Source organism: Aquarana catesbeiana, linkage group LG10 (assembly GCF_042186555.1).
Source record: "Aquarana catesbeiana isolate 2022-GZ linkage group LG10, ASM4218655v1, whole genome shotgun sequence".
NCBI lineage: Eukaryota > Metazoa > Chordata > Amphibia > Anura > Ranidae > Aquarana > Aquarana catesbeiana.
Genome location: NC_133333.1, coordinates 36,110,598 through 36,126,903, shown reverse-complemented (window position 1 = coordinate 36,126,903; position 16,306 = coordinate 36,110,598).

Genomic DNA, 16,306 nt, shown 5'->3' with positions numbered 1-16,306 from the left:
CTGTATATTAACTGTCAAACGCCTTTGCAAAATTTAAGTGTACCACGTCCACAGCCACGCCATTGTCTAAGTTTTTGCTTATTTCCTCATAAAAATAAACCAAATTTGTTTGACAACTTCTGTCTTTCATATACCAATCCCGTGGTTTCTGTACCATATCAATTTTGAGCCATAGGGGTTAATTGAGACTACAGTATATACTATTAACTGTATATATATATATATATATATATATATACAGTATCTCACAAGTGAGCACACCCCACACATTTTTGTAAATATTTTATTATAGCTTTTCATGTGACAACACTGAAAACATTACACTTTGCTACAATGTAAAGTAGTGAGTGTACAGCTTGTATAACAACAATACATTTGCTGTCCCCTCAAAATAACTCAACACACAGCCATTAATGTCCTTAGTGTTACAAGATCTCAGGTGTGAATGGGGAGCAGGTGTGTTAAATTTGGTGTTATCGCTCTCACTCTCTCATACTGGTCACTGGAAGTCCAACATGGCACCTCATGGAAAAGAACTCTCTGAGGATCTGAAAAAAAGAATTGTTACTCTACATAAAGATGGCCTAAGCTATAAGAAGATTGCCAAGACCCTGAAACTGAGCTGCAGCACAATGGCCAAGACCATACAGCAGTTTAACAGGACAGGTTCCACTCAGAACAGGCCTCACCATGATCGACCAAAGAAGTTGAGTGCACATGCTCAGCGTCATATCCAGAGGTTGCCTTTGGGATGTAGACGTATGAGTGCTGCCAGCATTATTGCAGAGGTTGAAGGGGTGGGGGGGTCAGCCTGTCAGTGCTCAGACCATACGCCACACACTGCATCAAATTGGTCTGCATGGCTGTCGTCCCAGAAGGAATCCACTTCTAAAGATGATGCACAAGAAAGCTCACAAACAGTTTGCTGAAGACAAGCAGACTAAGGACATGGATTACTGGAACCATGTCCTGTGGTCTGATGAGACCAAGTTAAACTTATTTGGTTGAGATGGTGTCAAGTGAGTGTGGCGACAACCAGGTGAGGAGTACAAAGACAAGTGTGTCTTGCCTACAGTCAAGCATGGTGGTGGGAGTGTCATGGTCTGGGGTTGCATGAGTGCTGCCGGCACTGGGGGGGCTACAGTTCATTGAGGGAACCATGAATGCCAACATGTACTGTGACATACTGAAGCAGAGTATGACCCCCTCCTTTCGGAGACTGGATCCCGGGGCAGAATTCCAACATGATAACGACCCCAAACACACTTCCAAGATGACCACTGCCTCGCTATAGAAACTGAGGGTAAAGGTGATGGACAATCACTACTTTACATTGTAGCAAATGTAATTTCTTCAGTGTTGTCACATGAAAAGATATAATAAAATATTTATAAAAAATGTCAGGGGTGTACTCACTTTTTTGTTACTCACACCTGTTCACATGGCAGCCACTTAATGCATTTTATGTATCTAGACGTGCTGAAGACGACTCGCTGAGGTTCAAATGGAGCATCAAAATAAGGAAGAAAAGTGACTTTGAATGTGGCATGGTTGTTGGTGCCAGATGGGCTGGTCAGAGCATTTCAAAAACTGCTGATCCAGTGGGATTTTCATGCACAACCATCTCTCAGGTTTACAGAGAATGGGCCGAAAAAGAGAAAATATCCAGTGAGCGGCAGTTGTGTGGAGGAAAATGCCTTGTTAATGTCAGAGGTCAGAGGAGAATGGGCACACTGGTCTGAGATGCTAGAAAGGCAACAGTAACTTAAATAACTATTCATTATAACCAAGGTATGCAGAATGCCATCTCTGAACACACAATTCATTGATCCTTGAAGAAGATGGGCTACAGCAGCAGAAGACCACACCGGGTGCCACTCCTGTCAGCTAAGAACAGGAAACTGAGTCTACAATTCACACAGGATCACCAAAATTGGACAATAGAAGATTTGGAAAAAGGTCGCCTGGTATGATGAGTCTCGATTTCAGCTACAGAATTCAGATGGTAGGGTTCAGTCTGGTGGTGGTGTAATAGTGGGGGGGGATATTTTCTTGGCACACTTTTGGCCCCTTAGTACTAATTGAGCATTGTTTAAATGCCACGGCCTACCTGAGTATTGTTGCTGACCATGTCCATCCCTTTATGACTACAGTGTCCCCATCTTCTGATGGCTCCTTCCACCAGGATAATGCACCATGTCACAAAGCTCAAATCATCTCACCACTGGACAATGAGGTCACTGTACTCCAATGGCCTCCACAGTCACCAGATCTCAATCCAATAGAGCACCTATGGGATGTGGTGGAAAGGGAGATTCACATAATGGATGTGCAGCCAGCAAATCTGCAGCAACTGCATGATGCTGTCATGTCACTATGGACCAAAATCTCTGAGGAATGTTTCCAACACCTTGTTGAATCTATCCAACAAAGACTTAAGGCAGTTCTGAAGGAAAAAGGGGTCCAACCCGTTACTAGGCAGGTGTGCCTAATAAAGTGGGCGGTGCATATATATATATATATATATATATATATATATATATATAAAAGAGGGAGTCCACCTGAAAAAAAAATATTAAAAGACAGCAGCTATAAATACTGCAGCTGCTGACTTTTAATAAAGTGGTCCTCCCTATCTCCTGGGACCTGTGTGTTTCCCAGGAGACAGCGGGGCGGTGCGGGAGGGGGCGTGACTCCCGCGGGAGTCTATTCCCGGAAGTGAATAGGTGCCAGTTGTGGCACCGGAGGAGGGGAGGAATCAGATGAGCGGAAGTTCCACTTTTGGGTGGAACTCAGATTTAATATATATATAATATAAAAAAATATATATATAATATAAAAAAATGAATTATATACACCATATTGTCATAAATATTGACAAGGCATGGATGAGCTAGTTTGGGGTGGAGGAACTTGACTGGTCTGCACAGAGCCCTGACTTCAACCCAATAGAACACCTTTGGGATGAATTTGAGTGGAGACTGCGAGCCAGGCCTTCTCATCCACATCAATGCCTGACCTCACAAATGCAGTTCTGGAAGAATGGTCAAACATTCCCATAGACACACTCCTAAACCTTGTGAACAGCCTTCCCAGAAGAGTTGAAGCTGTTATAGCTGCAAAGGGTGGGCTAACTCAATATTGAACCCTACGGACTAAGACTGGGATGTCATTAAAGTTCATGTGCGTGTAAAGGCAGGTGTCCCAATACTTTTGGTTTTATATATATATATATATATATATATATATATATATATATATATAAATATATATACAGTATATCTCTCTAACAAGCAAATCATTTAAAGCAGGAACAAATTAATCAATTATCACACATCAGTAACACCTAATACAATGAAAAATGATAACTCATGTCATTGGGCATGTAGTTGCCATCATCCCTTGTATATTTGAGAAGTAAGAAAAACCTCTATTGCAGGATTTTAAAGGCAACAAAAAATGATATAATTGTATATTTAAAATTCATTTATTTTACAAAATGTTTATAGACAACTTACATAGAAAATTCATATAGAATTCCGACACACACATCTAAATATTAAAAACATCATATAGTTTGAAAGAGTGATACCATCCGCTAAGGAATTCAGGGACCTCAAGAAAACTGGTGGTGACAGAAAAAGCAGTTCCACTAACACGTTTCAAAAGGTAATCATTTAATACAATCTTCGTCAGGGATATTGTATCACTCTCTATGATAAATCAAAAAAAATTCATTCAGTACATACTGTACAGCGTTAAGAAATTAAATAACAGGTCATATTTCATACACATTAATACAACTCAAAAAGTGTATGATGACTTACTTTTCAATAAATTTAAATAGCAAATGCATTCATCATGGTATCAAGAAGGAAGGTCCTTAAACTTAGTAAGCATAGTAACACATGTGCCTCATGTATCTCATAGAGGATAGCCGGATGAAATAAATCCAAAAAATGGCGCTTGAAAAACAGAGTTTTCCCGGGTACTATATGAAAATTGCAAAGTGACCAAAGTCAATACTATATTCAAGGTAAATAAATAAATAAACAAATATCTACTCCCATAAATCAAATGGGAAGAGCTTACCCTATACAAGGAAAGAAATTCAAGTATCCGAAGTGGTCACCAGGCAAGTATTCCCTCGTGATAAAATTCCTGCAACTATCATGTTGAGGAAAAAGAATGGCGCCATATGCCATCCTTGGCGTCCTTTTGAATGCTGTTCCGTGCACGTGATACGTGGTGACGTATTATCTGGGCCACAAAAAACTGTCCGTCTCCAAGATGTCATAAGTGGACAAACGGCAGGGTGGCCATATAAGATGGATAAAGATTTCAATAATAGCGGAGCTTCAAAAGAACCACCTAAAACCCATTGCTTAGACCGCGATGTAGTAACAAGGCCAGAGTCCACACTTAGGTGGACTGCGGCTAGTATTAGGACAAAAAACACCGACACAGAATGCCTCCAGGGGCAAAATAGTCCACAACCCAGAGGACAAAGAAAGGGCCCTAACGCATCCTGAGGCTTATGCGCATGTATATTTCTCACTCCCCTCCCTCACAGAAAAAAGGATGGGGGGGAGAAAAAAGAGATAGAACTCTCCCCTCATTGAACATTCCACGGTGAATGCCATTCTGCTATACATACCAGATCTCACAGCAATATAGTGTAACTCCCCCTTCTTAAAGGTCAATCCAATCCAAGATTGCCTAAATATGGATGGGGACATTGATTATAGAAACAAAAAAACCCCTATATATGCTTGCATATTATAGTCAAAAACACTCTCTCACATAGTTCAGTTACATGAAAATCCTGCAGTTACAAGGGATAGGAAGAAAAAGAATAGCCAAAAAGCATATTGTCAGACCCAAAACGCAAAATAAAATGAATTAACCATACCCCAAAAAAACATATATATAGGTAGGCAGAGATATAAATGGAAATGATGATCATAATTTAACTCACATGGGTTTTTGAAAGTTTATAAAATATGAGCTAGCTCTAAGTATCAGTCTGTTTTCCCAGAACTGAAACCCTCAAGAAAGAGTCTAAAGCTTTCTACCTCATTAAGACCTGGGGGGGTCGTGGCTCAGAGATATCGTATCTAACGCATTTCGCACTGGAGCAGAGTTTTGTTCCACTCACCCCCCCTAATGGGTATATGTAGCCTATCAAGCACCGTGAAGTTAACCTAAGGAAGTTTGTAGTTGTGCCTTCTAGCAACATGTTGACCTAATGGCAAATATAAGTTGCCTATACGCTTACTGTGCATATGTTTTTCGACTCGTTTGCCCAATTCCTGTCTTGTCTTTCCAACGTAGAAGGCCCCACACTGACACTGCATGAGGTAGACGACGCCTTGGGTCTTAAAAGAAGCATAATGCTTCAAGGCGAAAGTCTCCCCATTCGGTAGTGCCAGTGTGGTCCTCATACCAATGACGGTACACTGTGAGCATGACCCACAGGGGTAAGTACCCCAGGTTTTGCAGGGATCTCTTCTCATGTCTCCTTTATACTCGTTCTGAGTTAGCATATTGCCAAATGAGCCTGCCTTTCTATATGCGATCTGAAGTTTTGATGTAACTAAATCTTTTAAAACAAGGTCCTCAGTAAGGGTGGACCAATGTTTAGTAATAATCTTTCTAATTTGATGATGTTCATTAGAAAACTTCATAATGATCCTGGTGATGTTGTCCTCCTAGTTTCTTTTTTTAGGCTTAAAGATTAAGTCTCTCCTATTAATCCTCTTCACACGGTTAAAGGCCTTTTTTAGAATCGACTTCATATATCCCCTGGCCAGCAATCTGGTGGTAAGTTCATCAGATTCCCTTTGTCCACGTATGACATCAATTATTGCGGCCAGACGTGCTGTAGAGCACGCCCACGATGCGCTCACGATGACGCGGCGCGCTATGGCATGCCGCGCCATCACGTAACACATGGAGCGTCAATATGACGCTCGGAACAGCATTCAAAAGGACGCCAAGGACGGCATATGGCGCCATTCTTTTTCCTCAACATGATAGTTGCAGGATTATTATCACGGGGGAATACTTGCCTGGTGACCACTTCGGATACTTGAATTACTCGAGTATAAGCCGAGTTTTTCAGCACATTTTTCGAGCTTATACTCGCATTTCGGCTGATACTGGCATTCCTAGCACCAAGTGGCCTTGAGATATGGGGCCCCAAATTCGGTTCGGAAAATGTCATTCTCTGCTGCAGAAAAGTGCTTGACATTTTCCGAACCGACTTTGGGGCCCCGTATCTCAAGGCAACACTTGGTGCTAGGAACCCCAAATTTGTTGTACAAACCCAGTGGAAATAGCACTACAACATACCCAAAGCTGGTGTTCCTAGCACCAAGTGGCCCCGAGATACGGGGCCCCAAATTCGGTCAACTGTGTCCATCTGCAGCAATGTTATTGAGGGTCCAGAGACCTCAAATTTTGGCTGCTGAGTTTGAAGTTTGGGGGACCTTTGGCTTCAAATGGGCACAGTGAGGCTGCAAATGGGCATTGTTGACCCTCTTTTCCACTTACAGTAGCTGCGCATTTCTCACCCTAGGCTTATACTCAAGTCAATAAGTTTTCCCAGTTTTTTGTGGTAAAATTAGGTGCCTCGGCTTATATTCGGGTCGGCTTATACTCGAGTATATACCCGGGAAAACTCTGTTTTTCAAGCGCCATTTTTTGGATTTTTTTTATTCAGCTATCCTGTATGAGATACATGAGGGACATGTGTTACTTTGCTTACTAAGTTTAAGGACCTTCCTTCTTGATACCATGATGAATGCATCTGCTATTTGAATTTATTGAAAAGTAAGTCATCATACACTTTTTGAGTTGTATTAATGTGTATAAAATATGACCTGTAATGGAATTTCTTAAAGCTGTATGTATTAAATGAATCTTTTTTGATCTATCATAGAGAGTGATACAATATCCCTGATGAAGATTGTATTAAATGATTACCTTTTGAAACGCGTTGGATGAACCGCTTTTTCTGTCACCACCAGTTTTCTTGAGGTCCCTGAATTCCTTAGCAGATGGTATCACCCTTTCAAACTATATGATGTTTTTAATATGTAGATGTGTTTGTCGGAATTCTATATGAATTTTCTATGTAAGTTGTCTACAAATATTTTGTAAAATAAATGAATTTTAAATATACAATTATATCATTTTTGTTGCCTTTAAAATCCCACAATAGAGGTTTTTCTTACTTCTCACACCTAATACAATTGTCTTTAGTTGTTTCTGGATGATAGCTATCAAATGACATTGGTTCCTCACTCCAAAGGAGGAAAAATTAACCCGTAGAAAATCTGTTACAAAAATTAAAAACAGACAAAATTAGAACAAAATTACAAACAAGAAACATTATTTAAAAACACAAGCAAAATTATTATTAATATAAAACATCAGTAGTAAATGAACAATATGCACAAATGTAAACTCTAGAATAAATGTGCTGTCTTTGAACCCCTTCATATAGTATGATAATGTATATCGATAATCACAGATCACTCAGGAATCATCTTAGTACCCCTTGTGTTAACACAGATATAATAATATAGATCATTCGATTGCAAAAATAAATGTAAGTCAAAGTTAGAGTTCAATCCCCTAGGGATTAAAGTGTCTAATCAGTGTATCCATTGTACAGTACTTCCAGTCTTCTTAAAAACAGCTCATGATCACCCCCTCGTCTGTTTTTCTTTACTCTAACAATAACCAAGAATTTTAGTTGTGATTCTGTATGTCCCTTTTCAACAAAGTCACCTTCTGGGTTGTCTCACCTACATAAAGTAAATTCGATAAAATATACAACAAATGAAGACTGACATGTAAATTGATCTTAGGTTTTTATATCGTTCCCTCTATGTGGGATTTTGGCTCTTTATTGATACAATTGCATTGGATACAATTCAAACAGGGGTATGAAGCTGTGATAAGTGATTCCAAAAAGGTGACAGATGGTTTAGAAGGAGTAAATTGGTCAGATCTAATCAGTTGGCCCTGTACAGTCCTACCCAGGGCTTTTTTCCAGTGGGAACGTGGGGGAACGCAGTTCAGTCACCTTCAGCACTGAATGTGTGTAATGGCATGGGGTGCTTGGTTGTGCTACAGTATCTATTGATGCTAGCTGCTGAGGGATCTATTGTTCCTGGGGTGAATCTTATGCTGCTTTGAATGATCTACTGTTCAGGGAGCAGTCTATTGTATTTGGCTTTTGGAGGGTCTACTGATGCTGTCTGTGGGGAGCCTGTTGTTGCTGGGGGGGGGGTATTTTGTTGCAGGCGGTCCATTGTTGCTGGGGGTCTATTGTTGTTGGCTGCAGGAGGATCTATTTTACTGCTTGCTATCATTAACTACTTGCCTACTGGGCATTTTTACCCCCACCCTGCCCAGGCCAATTTTCAGCTTTCAGCTCTGTTGCGCTTTCAATGACAATTGCATGGTCATGCCACACTGTACCCATATGACATTTTTATCATTTATTTTTGAGACAGATAGATCTTTCTTTTGCTCAAATGCCACTGGGTTTTTTCTTTTTTGCTGAAAAAAGACTAAAAAAAAATGTCGGAGAGGCTGCACTGATGGGCGGCATTGATGAGCAGGCACTGATGGGCACTGAAAGGCAGCACTGATTGACATCACTGATGGTCAATGATTGGCATCACTTATGGGCACTGACTGGCATTCCTGATGGGCACTGTTGGGGCTGCACTGATAATTAGTGCCCTGATTATCTGTGCAGGTCTCCCCTGTGAGGAAATGCCGCTGATCGGCTCTTCTCTCCTCGCTGTCAGTGTGAGGAGAGAAATGCAGATAACCAGCATTTCCCTGTTTAAATGTGATCAGCTACTGCTGATCACTTGGGTAAAAAACCTACAGTAGTCATCGGCTCTTTACCGAGATCGGGTATGCGCCGCGTCCTGAGGACACAGTGCGCTGCCAATCATTGCACGGTTACGCAAGCGTGGCGAGAGTGGGACAACATCATATGGCGTCATCCTAGAACAGTAGAACCACCCCGGTGCCGTCATTTGCCTATACGGGGGGCGGGGGGTGGTAATTTATACAAATTTCTTAGTACCACAAATGTTACTTGGCTCTGTATATTCTAAAAAGGGGAGTACTAGGAGGTGGGTAGGGGCAGTCCTCTGAGGTAGGTAGAGGCAGAGACACAGGGTAACTCAGAAAGGGTGAGTTCCTGCACCTATCCTCTAAGAAAAAAAGCCCTGATCCTATCTCTCCTATATGATGGTAAAGGAGGGGCACAGAATTCAGAGATAAAGGGATCATTATCATATAGGATGGACCAGTGTTATTTAGGGATATTATATCTTATAAGAGAAGGGATGGGCTTGTGATACAAACAGTATCCTTTTACTACCTGAGGTATTTCTACGAGATTGGATTAAATTAACTCTCTCTCTTCATACAAGATGTGAAGGATACTTTCTTTGAGTTAACCTCTGTTCCATTCCTCCAAGCCTGTTTTCAGGTTTTACCGGATCTGTCACAATTCTAGCCTACCAACATAATTGGCTCTTGGGGATAGATTTTAAACGCCCCAGGTAAATGAAAACCCTTGTAATGAAGTAGTTGATTTTTATCAGTGGGTTTAGTATACACATCACTCACTATCTGATTCTCATGTATTTTTAAAGATGTATCAAGAAAGGAAACCTGTTCTTTACGCCATTTACGCCTTTACGTATTAAACTTTAGCCTGGGTAACAGATAATTTATATAGGCATGGAACAACATCAAAGTCTCATAGGTGCCCCCCATATAGCAAACACGTCATAAATAAATCTTAACCAGCAAAGACTATTCTGCTGAAACAAAATATTGTTGTAAATAAACAAATTCCCTACCATAACTATGAAAGCGTTTGCATGGGAAGGGTGACATTTGAATCCATTGCCGAACCTCTACATTGTAAGTAAAAAGTCTCCTTAAATAAAAAGAAATTCTCCTTCAAAACAAATCAGAAGAAGCAAAATCTGTGCATGTGTGTGTTTTTATATCTTTAAAAAAAATATATAAACTAAAAGGAACAAAAAGAATAATATACATGGCATGTAAAATAAAGTAGACTCAAACCAATACAGATTTTAATAATGATGTATACTGTATCTGATATATAAAATAAAACATACTCAAACAATTATAGGTTCCTATAATAATATATGTGACGAACATATTATGTAAACAAATACAATACAAATATACATCATCAAGCTTAAAAAAAATTATAAAACTAAAAAGAACAGAAAGAATAATATACATGACATGTAAAATAAAATAGACTCAAACCCTTATAGATTGTAATAATAACATATGTTATACAGTATATGATATATAAAATAAAAAGACTCAAACCATTCCAGTTTCCGATAATAATATATATGATATAGAAAATAAAAAAGACTCAAACATTTATACTTTCTAATACTATTATATATGACATATACAGTATAATATGTAAAAAAAACAATAAAAATATAAAACATGAATCTAAAAAAAATAAAATAAAATAATATATATGATATGTAAAATAAAATAGACCTAAACCATTATGTATTATAATAATAACATATTGTATATGATAGAAAAATAAAATACTCAAACCATTATAGTTTCCAATAATAATATCCAGTTTATGACAAATGACAGACATATCCAATAATATAACTAAGTGCATAGTGCAGGTCAGTGACCAGACCCGAGTCTGTAGCTCTCCTTCAGCTGTATCAAATTGGTGCTGTACCCACTGAAGTATGATATAGGCAAGTAAGAAAAGGATTACTTTGACGCCAGCTTGTACATGTATTGCAATGTACATATGAACTAAAAATCCCTGTTTTTATGCCAAGTTTGCTAGAAAGGATGTATTGAATAATATCAAATTTAAACCTGCGCTGAATGGGGAAAAAACTGTGAAAAAGAAAACTAAAGCAGCCGCCACACACAAAGTGCTACTCACTAGAAATGTAAAATTATGGAAATGTGGCGCTCACAAATGTTATTAAACATATGTGACCAAGTGCGGATGAGTGCAGATGTGAATATACAAAGCAAAAAACAGATGCCCCAGGACTTTTCAGGTGCAGAAACGCCACCCACACATGTGTCCCCACTCACCAAATGGAGATGACCCCCAGCTTTGCAGTCTTGGGGTCACTTCAGGCTTATGTGATGGTATCCAGAGAAGCTCAGGAGTGGTGTTGTGCACCATTTTTTTTTTTTGATACGATGTGCACAACACCACTCCTGAGCTTCTTTGCACCTGAAAAGTCCTGGAGCGTCTGTGGTCCATGGCATTTCAAAAGTTTTTTTTCCCATTGTGGATCAGAACATTCAGAAAGGATGTATAGCAATGTGGAGAGGGTGCATTCGGAATTTTAAGTGTTAACATGGAGTCACACCTCTTTAGCACCTGATAGGTTATACACTGCATATGTATAAGCTATCTGGATTTGAGCACAGGCATATCTTAAGTCTATCATAAAATAAAATAGACTCAAACAATCATAGATCCCAATAATAATATATATGATATATACAATAAAATAGACTCAAACCATTATAGTTTCTAATTGTAAAATAAACAATATAAAAAATGACATAGACTCAAATTGTTATAGTTTCCAATAAAAGTAAATATGATATATAAGATAAAATAGACTCAAGCAATAATAGATCCCAATAATATTATATACAATATTATAAATATGATAAAATAGACTCAAACAATTATAGATTCCAGTGATAGTATAAATTATATATAAAATGACCTCAAACTGTTATAGTTTCCAATATGAAAATATACATGATATACAGTATCTCACAAAAGTGAGTTCACCCCTCACATTTTTGTAAATATTTTATTATATATTTTCATGTGACAACACTGAAGAAATGACACTTTGCTACAATGTAAAGTAGTGAGTGTACAGCTTGTATAACAGTGTAAATTTTCTGTCCCCTCAAAATATCTCAACACACAGCCATTAATGTCTAAACCGCTGGCAACGAAAGTGAGTACACCCCTAGGTGAAAATGTCCAAATTGAGCACCAGTTAGCCATTTTCCCTCCCCGGTGTCATGTGACTCGTTAGTATTACAAGGTCTCAGGTGTGAATGGGGAGCAGGTGTGTTAAATTTGGTGTTATCGCTCTCACTCTCTCATACTGGTCACTGGAAGTTCAACATGGCACGTCATGGCAAAGAACTCTCTGAGGATCTGAAAAAAAGAAATGTTGCTCTACATAAAGATGGCCTAGGCTATAAGAAGATTGCCAAGACCCTGAAACTGAGCTGCAGCACGTTGGCCAAGACCATACAGCTTTTTAACAGCACAGGTTCCACTCAGGTCTCACCATGGTCAACCAAAGAAGTTGAGTGCATGTGCTCAGCGTCATATCCAGAGGTTGTCTTTGGGAAATAGTCCTTTTAGTGCTGCCAGCATTGCTGCAGAGGTTGAAGGGGTGGGGGGTGGTCAGCCTGTCAGTGCTCAGAGCCTCAGACCATACGCCGCACACTGCATCTAATTGGTCTGCATGGCAATTGGTCTGCATGGCTGTCATCCCAGAAGGAAGCCTCTTCTAAAGATGATGCGGTTTAGACATTAATGACTGTGTGTTGAGTTATTTTGAGTGGACAGCAAATTTACACTGTTATACAAGCTGTACACTCACTACTTTACATTGTAGCAATGTGTCATTTCTTCAGTGTTGTCACATGAAAAGATATAATAAAACTTATACTCATTTTTGTGAGATACTGTATCAATTAGACTCAAACAACGATAGATTTCATTAATAATATACATTATATATAAAATAAAATAGACTCAAACAATTAAAGATTCTAATGATAATATAAATAATATATAAAATAAAATAGACAAAAACAATTAGTGTCCAGTAATAATATACTGTATATAATTTACACAATAAAACAGATTCAAACCATTATAGTTTCCCTTTAACCCTTTTCTTTCTAAATGTCAGTTGCTAAATTTGGAGGACTGCTCAATGTATGAAGACATTTCCTGTGGTCTATGAAGATGTGAGCGCCCTGCAGGTCGCAGACATTCAGCTGGAGGAGCCTTGAATGGTGGCACTGCCAGGACAAGCTGAAGCACAGTATTATGTATATCAGTCTGTTTGCCTCACTGTGTGTAACTGCTAAATATTCATCTTTTGCACTAAAATGCATTATGTCATTCTGCCTTGTTTTGCATGGTTTGGTTTAGCCCAAGTTTACCGTCCTGCTTCTTAATTGCACCAGAGCGCAACATGGTCAATACACTCTTAACCCAATATAAACCAGTGTCTAAATTTGTAGCAATTTTAAAAAAGACTCAAATCATAGATTCCATAAAAATTTATATGATTATATATCAAGGGTACTAAATTAAATTTTACGGAGGTTAAAAAATTTTCTTCCAGCAGAGTTCGTGTGAAGACTCCTTTACATAACAACCCTCCTTATATCACAGTCCCATTCTTATATCAGTGTCCTCAGTCCCCCTCACATCAAAGTCCCCCATTTCATTTCACAGTTTTCTTTTCAGAGTAGTGTTCTTGGCCCCCCTTAACTTCACCCCCATCTTCTTCACAATAGTGTACTGAATCCACTTTACATAACACACTCCATTTATTCTTAGCAGTGTCCCCCCCCCTTTCAAATCATCACCCCCCTATAGTACTGTCCTCTGCCCCTTCACATCAACCCCCCCCACGCACACCCCCCCCCCATGCACACACACGCCCCTCCCCAGCACTGCCCACCCTAACATCACCCCCCCACAGCACTGCCCCTTCACATCACCTGCCTCTCCCTACATCTCCCGCTTCCCCTGCACATCACCCCCCCCCCCCACAACACTGCCCCTCTTCACATCACTGGCCCCCTGAACATCACCCCCTCCACACATCACCAATCTCCTTCGCATCACTCCCCAACAACACTGCTCCCTCACCCTACATTCCCTTCACATCACCTCCCGCCACAGCACTGCCCCCTCACATCTCAAATCCCCCCTCTCACAGTAGTGTGATCTGTCCTCTTTACATTACCTGCATTTCCTTCACATCAAACCCCACCCCCCCCCACAGCAGGAGGCACAGCTCTGCATTGGGGGGCAGGTAATAAACTGATTTAGGAAGGCACAGCTCTGCATTGGGGGGCAGGAAATAAGCTGAGTTCGGGAGGCACAGCTCTGCATTGGGGGCAGGTGATAAGGTGAGTTAGGTAGGCACAGCTCTGCATTGGGGGGCAGGTAATAAGCTGAGTTCAGGAGGCACAGCTCTGAATTGGGGGCAGTTAATAAGCTGGGTTCAGGAGGCAAAGCTCTGCATTGGGGAGAGGGTAATAAGGTGAGTTCAGGAGGCACAGCTCAGCATTGAGGGTCAGGTAGTAAGCTGACTTATGGAGGCACAGTTTTGTATTGGGGGGCAGGTAATAAGCAGAGCTAGGGAGGCACAGCTCTGTATGGGGGGGGGGCAGGTAATAAACTGAGTTCAGGGGGCACAGCTCTGCATTGGGGGCAGGTAATAAGCTGAGTTCGGGAGGCACAGCTCTGCAGTGGAGGGCAGGTGATAAGCTGAGTTACGAAGGCACAGCTCTGCATGGGGGGCAGGTAATAAGCTAAGTTCAGCAGGCACAGCTCTGCATTGGGGGGCAGGTAATAAGCTGAGTTCAGGAGGTACAGTTCTGCATTGGGGGCAAGGAGTAAGTTGAGTTCAGGAGGCACAGCTCTACATTGGGGGGCAAGTTATAAGCTGAGTTCAGGAGCCACAGCTCTGCATTGCGGGGAAGATAATAAGCTGAGTTAGGGAGGCACAGCTCTGCATTGGGGGGCAGGTAGTAAGCTGGGTTCGGGAGGCACAGCTCTGAATTGGGCGGCAAGTAATAAGGTGAGTTCGGGAGGCACAGCTTTGCATTGGGGGCAGGTAATAAGCTGAGTTCAGGAGGCTCAGCTCTGCATTGGGGGCAGGTAATAAGTTGAGTTCAGGAAGCACAGCTCCGCATTGGGGGGCTGGTAATAAGCTGGGTTCGGGAGGCACAGCTCTGAATTGGGCGGCAAGTAATAAGGTGAGTTCGGGAGGCACAGCTTTGCATTGGGGGTAGGTAATAAGCTGAGTTCAGGAGGCACAGCTCTGCATTGGGGGCAGGTAATAAGTTGAGTTCAGGAGGCACAGTTCTGCATTGGGGGGCTGGTAATAAGCTGAGTTCAGGAGGCACAGTTCTGCATTGGGGGGCAGGTAATAAGCTGAGAACAGGAGGCACAGCTCTGCATTGGGGGCAGGTAATAAGCTGAGTTCAGGAAGCACAGCTCTGCATTTGGACGCAGGTAATAGGCTGAGTTCAGGAGGCACAGCTCTGCATCGGGGGCAGGTAATAAGATGAGTTCAGGAGGCACAGCTCTGCATTGGGGGGCAGGTAATAAGCTGAGTTCGGGAGGCACAGCTCTGCATGGGGAGGCAGGTAATAAGTTAAGTTAAGGAGGCACAGCTCTGCATGGGGAGCATGTAATAAGCTGAGTTCAGGAGGCACAGTTTTGCATTGGGGGGCAGGTAATAAGCTGAGTTCAGGAGGCACGGCTCTGCATTGGGGGGCAGGTAATAAGCTGAGTTCAGGAGGCACAGCTCTGCATTGGGGGCAAGTAATTAAGCTGAGATTGGGAGGCACAGCTCTGCATTGGGTGGCTGGTAATAAGCTGAGTTCAGGAGGCACAGCTCTGCATTGGGGGGCAGGTAATAAGCTGAGAACAGGATGCACAGCTCTGCATTGGGGGCAGGTAATAAGCTGAGTTCAGGAAGCACAGCTCTGCATTGGGACACAGGTAATAGGCTGAGTTCAGGAGGCACAGCTCTGCATCGGGGGGCAGTTAATAAGCTGAGTTCAGGAGGCACAGCTCTGCATGGGGGGACAGGTAATAAGTTAAGTTAGGGAGGCACAGCTCTGCATGGGGAACATGTAATAAGCTGAGTTCAGGAGGCACAGTTTTGTATTGGGGGGCAGGTAATAAGCTGAGTTCAGGAGGCACAGCTCTGCATTGTGGGCAAGTAATTAAGCTGAGATTGGGAGGCACAGCTCTGCATTGGGGGGCAGGTGATAAGCTGAGTTCAGAAGACACAGCTCTGCATTGGGGGGCAGGTAGTAAGCTGAGTTCAGGAGGCACAGCTATGCATTGGGGGGCAAGTAATAAGCTGATTTCAGGAGGCAAAGCTCAGCATTGGGGGCAGGTAATAAGCTGAGATCAGGA